This window comes from Oreochromis niloticus, linkage group LG15 (assembly GCF_001858045.2).
Source record: "Oreochromis niloticus isolate F11D_XX linkage group LG15, O_niloticus_UMD_NMBU, whole genome shotgun sequence".
Taxonomy (NCBI): domain Eukaryota; kingdom Metazoa; phylum Chordata; class Actinopteri; order Cichliformes; family Cichlidae; genus Oreochromis; species Oreochromis niloticus.
Window position 1 is genome coordinate 1024464 of NC_031980.2, and position 7174 is coordinate 1031637.

Here is a 7174-nt window from a genome sequence, read left to right on the forward strand (position 1 = left end):
TATGTACACCCGTCCGTGGGGTTAGAGTAGCCGTGTGGAAGGCGAGCTCTGAGCCAGCACCACCGACATACATAGAGCTACAAATTCACCAGTGCATGCTGTTCTGGGGGATTATGTGACTGTGTGTGTGTTTTTCATACAGGTGTGTAAATGGACCATGCTTATTTTTTACACACACACACACACACACACACACACACACACACACACACACACACACACACACACACTATTCCAATAAAGGCAGCAAAGTTTCTGAATGTTCAATGTTACCCATTTTTCATGGAACAATTTTCTACCAGCACGCTTAAAGAAAGGCATTATTTTTAGTTCCCAGCCTGCACCTGTGCTGCATTCTGCCTGCTATGAGAGATGAGGACAATAACACACTGGACTTAATTTAATTTGCATAAAGAAATTTTGATTTATCAGTTGAGGGAATATAAAACAAAACAGATAATTGCAAATTAGCCTCAAAGTCTGGTATAGCTGTCTGAAAAGAAAAATGGCTACTGTGTCCCAGAGCAGACAATTAGCGTCGCAGCAGGAACAACATAAAGTGTGAGCTCCTTTCCACAGCACCGGGCGTGATCCTCACGCTCCGAGTAACAAGCAGCATGGAGAAATAAGACAGGAGACCTTTTTGAATTTAGTAAAAAAAGAAAGAGCTCTGTGTCTGAACTCTTTTTTTTTTTTTTTACTGAGGTCTTCTCATCACATTCCCACACTTTCAGATTCTCCTCATCCTTCGATTTTCTGAGCCAGTCAGTCTCTCTTTTCTCTGGTACGACTGTCATTTGCCCAGCCTGCCTTCTTCCCAGTCTCTCCCTGCCCCGGATGCTCAGAGAGACTCATCCAAGGTTTCCATCCGCCATCTGCTCCATGGCTACAACCAGTGTTCAGACTGCAGGGGTCCCGTCCAATATTCTGTCTTTGTTTGTTCATCAGAGTCCAACCGCTAAAATTCTCAAACCCTAAAAATAATGTTATTGACTTTCACGTCATTTCTCCTTATTTAAATGATGTGTACACTGAGATGGATGATGCCTTCCACCAGGAATATACAGGAAGCCATCTGTTTCATTTTATTCACATTTCTGAGAAATTCACCAGAAAACTTTGGGACAACGGCTTGAAATTAATGCTCAGTAAAGTTTAGCAGGTTTAAAGGGAGATATTATATATGAAAAAGGTGAAATTTGATTTGACACGAAATATATTTGTCTAAAATGTTATGTTTGAACATGGAAACATATGATTAAATCTGAGGATTAGACTGTTCACAGTTATTCCTTCGTTTTGTTGACATATTGGAGTCAAAGGATTTTCATGGACAGATGGTGTCCCCAACTTTCTTTACTCCATAAATTTGAAAATATGGTCAGCAGCACAAAAGTATTTCTCCATGTGCTTCTGACAAAAATGCTCAAATATAAGGCAAACAAAAAGGCAAAGGCGGCTTTATTCATATAGCACATTTCACTGTCTTAAGGCAAAAACAGCAAAATCAACTAAACAAACAAATTAATATGCAGTTCCCCAGGTGATCACTGCACTTTTTTATTAAATGGGCCCAATTTGCATAAAAGTCCAACAAAGTGTGATAACAGGTGAATGTTTGCAGTCTGAAAGAAAATATAAGATAAGATAAGATAACCTTTATTAGTCCCACACGTGGGAAATTTGTTTTGTCACAGCAGAAAGTGGACAGTGCAAAGTTATATAGCAAAAATTAGAGAACACTGGAATACAATAAGAATAAGATACTGTGCACAACTGTACAGAATAGAATAAAATAAAATACTATATACAATAAAATAAAAATAGAATACAGATGCTATATACAACTGAGTAAAAATACAACTTTGTCAAAAAAAGAGTATTGCACTTAGTGTTATTGCACATGTGTGGATGTGTGTGTTTGACCAGTTGAAGTGTTTGTTGTGGAGTCTGACAGCAGTGGGGAGGAAAGACCTGCGAGATCTCTCCGTGGCTGCCGCAGCCGCTGAAGGAGCTGCTCAGTGCTGTCAGAGTCTCCTGCGCGGGGTGGGGTCTCTGCAAAATACTCAAAACTGATGAAAAGAAAATCGGTGGAAAAATTACAACAGAATTTAATATACAGCAGCAAACATTAACTGTAAGTGACGTTCAATTCAATTTTATTTACATGGTGCCAAAATCACAGTTGCCTCTGGATGCTTCATATAGTGAGGTAGATCCTGCAAATGACGGCCTTCTGCTGCAATATCTTGGTTATTGGTTATTTTTCATATGATTTACAATCCATATATTTTGTTCGTTTAAAGGTTTAAGTGATAAAGAAGTGTTTCAGTGAGTGATTTATGTTATCTAGTAATTTTAGCATAAAAAGGATCATTAGGATCATGCCAGGGTGCTGGAAAGGAGAGTTCGTCCGTTAGTCGAACCTCGGATACAGGAGGAACAATGCGGTTTTCGTCCTGGTCGCGGAACACTGGACCAGCTCTTTATCCTCTCAAGGATACTTGAGGGTGCATGGGAGTTTGCCCAACCAGTCTACATGTGTTTTGTGGACTTGGAGAAGGCATTCGACCGTGTCCCTCGGGGTGTCCTGTGGGAGGTGTTGCGGGAGTATGGGGTGTCTGGCCCATTGCTACGGGCCATTCGATCCCTATACAACCGTTGCAAGAGTTTGGTTCGCATTGCCGGCAATAAGTCGGACTCGTTCCCGGTGGGTGATGGGCTCCGCCAGGGCTACCCTTTGTCACCGGTTGTGTTCATAATTTTTATGGACAGGATTTCTAGGCGCAGCCAAGTGGCGGAGGGCTTTCACTTCGGTGGCCTCAGAATCTCATCTCTGCTTTTTGCGGATGATGTGGTTCTGTTGGCTTCATCAGGTGAAGGCCTCCAGCTCGCACTGGAACGGTTCGCAGCCGAGTGTGAAGCAGCAGGAATGAGGATCAGCACCTCCAAATCTGAGGCCATGGTTCTCAGCCGGAAAAGGGTGGAGTGCCCACTCCGGGTCGGGGATGAGTTCCTGCCCCAAGTGGAGGAGTTCAAGTATCTCGGGGTCTTGTTTGCGAGTGATGGGAGAAGGGAGCCGGAGATCGACAGACGGATTGGTGCTGCGGCTGCAGTGATGCGGACGCTGCACCGGTCCGTCGTGGTGAAGAGGGAGCTGAGTGTAAAAGCGAAGCTCTCAATTTACCGGTCGATCTACGTCCCTACCCTCACCTATGGCCACGAGCTGTGGGTAGTGACCGAAAGAACGAGATCGCGGATACAAGCGGCAGAAATGAGCTTCCTCCGAAGGGTGGCTGGCCTCTCCCTTAGAGAGAGGGTGAGAAGTTCGGCCATCCGGGAGGGGCTCAGAGTAGAGCCGCTGCTCCTCCACATCGAAAGGAGCCAGTTGAGGTGGTTTGGGCATCTGACAAGGATGCCTCCTGGGCGCCTCCTGGGTGAGGTGTTCCGGGCATGTCCCACCTGGAGGAGGCCCCGGGGCAGACCCAGGACACGCTGGAGAGATTATATCTCTCGGCTGGCCTGGGAACGCCTTGGTGTTCCCCGGATAAGCTGGAGGAGGTGGCTGGGGAGAGGGAGGTCTGGGCTTCTCTGCTTAGGCTGCTGCCCCCACGACCCGGCCTCGGATAAAGCGGATGAAGATGGATGGATGGATGGATGGATGGATGGATGGATGGATGGATGGATGGATCATTAGGAGATGCTACTCGGTTCCATTAATCAATGAGTTTTGGCATATTCAGACTTCTACCAGTGGTGCTAAATCTATGTGGTCTGCCACTGATAAGGTCAAATTATACTTTAATGAGTCAAAATCCTTTGGGACACAATGCAGTGAACACTTCAGGTTTAATGATGCTTATCACTAAGATCCATTAATTCATGCTTTAACCTGCAGCTGGTTCTCATAATTACTGTACATGTTTATTACAGCCTAATTTAATGTGTGATATAATATGTATATTATTTATGTAATAATAAAAAATGGATAAACATTCTATGGATGAATAATTGTAGAACATATAAGATGTATGGCTAACACTTTGAATATTGGCTAAATATATTGATAATCAAAGGAAATGTAAAGTCTCAGTACACAGGGCATAACTCAGACACCTATATGGGATAAAACTTTATCTTACAATTTTTCATCTTGTAACTAAAGTTATTAGTACAAAAAAAATTGTTATTGTTTTTGTGGATTATTGGGACTCATTGGAGGAGAAAATGCTACTGAAGGAGGAGAGACCAGTGACAACAGGCAGGGGAGGAAGGTAAAAACAATCAGGAGATGAAATATTTTTTTAAATTTGATATTGAACATTGAGAGAGATGAGATGAAAAAGAGATATGAAATCATTTCTACTATTATCTGACAAGTAACTTGGCTTTCTGTGTGGGACAGTTCGTCCCAGGGTTTCTGCTTTCGGTGACGTTCTCGTGTTTTTATTATTAGTCTGTCACTTTGCAATAATTAGCTGCTGTTTGTGCGCTGCATCTGTACACACTATGCTAGCTAAAGTAGCCAAAGTAACTAATAACCTAGCTGGTAACGTGGGTACATCCATCTTTTAAATATAGGCCATGGTCTCAGAGGCTTACATTCTGTTTTAGAAACACTTGCATGGGTTACATAGTAGGAACAAAACAGCACTTAGAGTAGTTGTTTGAGCTATGAGAGCATATTTGATTTTATAGTATAACTATTTATGTCTGACTAGCTGTCACATCATATGAGAAAGGTGAAACAGCAGAGTTTGATCTTATAGATTTCTGATCATGGATCAGCCTAAAATTGTGAAAACTGAAGGGACTCTAAGCAGGTAACCTCTGAGTGTCAATCAGTGAGAGGACATTTTCATTTGATTGATATTTTCACAGTAACACAGTATTTTATTCCAGTAACTTTGGCCCGATGCATGAAGATGGAAACGAGAGGCTGCTGGAAACGACACTCTTTCTACTGAAAATTAATTCCAAGTGAGCAGCGTTGGCATTTTAACTCCTCTCATAACACAGCTCTCAACGTAGGTCCACTTCACTCCATTTGGCTTATAGTGTTTGAGCTGTATCTCTTACATAAATGCTGCTGTTGCAGGGGGAGGAATGGACTGATGCTGGATGGGTGGATGACAGAAGAAGGAGGATGGAGAGGGAGAAGGACTTGTGCAGCGAACCATTGCATCTGCATCCATCTTAATCAGCAGTAGAAAAAAGGTTGTGCGCACTGTTGCACGCTCCTTGCTCACAAAAATGCCCACACAAGTAAATACACTGACAAATATTAACTGTCTGTAATAAAGAAACATGCTTCTGTTGGAGCAGTGTAACGTACGTGACTATAAATGTGTCTTTTGGAGTCTGTCTTTGTTACGGCAGGCACAGAGTTAGTTTATATCCACATGTTGTCTGAAATTATTGTTATTCATGACTGAAGACGTCCTCCTGCCTCCTACTGCATTAGCATTAATATTTACATGATCATTTCAGCACATTCCTCTCTGTGGCTAATCTCTCTACAGCTTCTTACAGATTGCTGCATTACACAAAGAAATTTACAAGATGCACTAAAACAAGCTTGATTTATGGAGGCCTCACCCAGACCAGCTGCCAGCTACCCAGCTGGGGTGCAACCAGACATCACATGACATTTACTGCATCCATGCTATGAAGGATGAAAGCTGTTTTAGGCAGATAGTTGTGATGCTTTGGCTGACAGGTGCAATGAGCTGTTTGGTTTTTTTGTTATTTTTTTTGTCAGAATAATAAATAAAAGGATCATGAAACAGGGGGCAGCGCGGGTGTAATGCTACCTATAACATGCTATAACTATACTTTACTCCCTTACATGTATTGCATGACATGATGCTGTAGAGGTAAGATAGTATACTATTTCTCGGGCTATCTAAGTAACTGGTTCAGTTTGTGGAACATATCATATCATTGTAACCAGCAAACAGTATGCCAACACACACTGACAACACTGAAGCATCGTGGGCCATACACGGACCAGTGAAACTCTCCTTTCTGCAAATGCAAGAAATCTGTCAGCATGACTCTCTTAAATGATAAGAAATGGAAAAGGTTTTGTTAAGTCTCTGCCCAGACTGCAGACCCTCTATAAAAAACATCCTCTATTAATGTAAAGAGTAAAAAACTCAGGAAATGTCATGTTATTTAAATGTTTATCTGTTACTTTGCTGTAGTATGAATGGCCAGAGATGACGTCTTTGTCATAAGGAAAGCTTTAGTTCACATTTTCCAAAGCCATGTAGTGGGCCAGATTGGAGTCTTTGGTGGCCACCAATGACAGGAGGAACCCTCTCTGTGACTGATTTCACCTAGCAACAGCTTGCAACCACTTACCAAACATTTGTGGAACACACATTTGTGCCTCATGACCACAGGTTGTATCTCCAGCACAGTCTGTAAATACCCATCACGTAAAACACCTGTGTGTAGGTGCATTCTCCCTCAATGCTTATATAATATATATATATCTATATATATATATATATAGATATATATATAGATATATATATATATCTATATATATATATAGATATATATATATAGATATATCTATATATATCTATATATATCTATATATATATATATATATCTATATATATATATAGATATAGATATATAGATATATATATATATAGATATATATCTATATCTTTAGTCTGACAAAAGCCGAATGACAAACTAGCGCTATCAGTCAGAGATTGAGCATGCTCTAGTGGGTGGCACTGCTTCAGGTGATAAAAAAGGGTTTTTTTATCACCTGAAGCACAATTTACAGTGCGCACTACTCTGTTTTTTGTCAGACTTGAAATAGCCGAAATACCTTCGCACTACGGAACTTCTCTGGCCCTTCCGTTCGACAATCTCTCCGGCATTGGAGCCATCATCTGTTTTCTCTGGTTAACCTGGTCACCCACGCTCTCGGTTGATTATTCTCTAGTGGGCACAATTATTTCCTCCATTACCGGGGCGGCACGGCGGCTGGCTGCTTCCCAAACATATACACGTGCGGCTTGGCACTTGTGCTGTACGTAACAAGTCACGTGACGTGACACTGTGATTGGTTCAGCTCTGCGCTACTTAATTTGGATTGGCTGTTCTTCTTTTCTTGTTTTTTTAAGAGAGCAAGAGAGAGATGAGGTCT

General features: G+C 41.8%; 1 long non-coding RNA gene across 1 annotated transcript; it reads left to right on the top strand.

Moving 5' to 3' along the window:
- Window positions 1-6373, top strand: LOC112842387 (uncharacterized). The gene is made up of 3 exons (XR_003214130.1): window positions 1-142; window positions 4903-4980; window positions 5099-6373. It is a non-coding gene; the product is annotated as an uncharacterized LOC112842387 (long non-coding RNA).
- The last annotated feature ends 801 nt before the right edge of the window (window positions 6374-7174 follow it).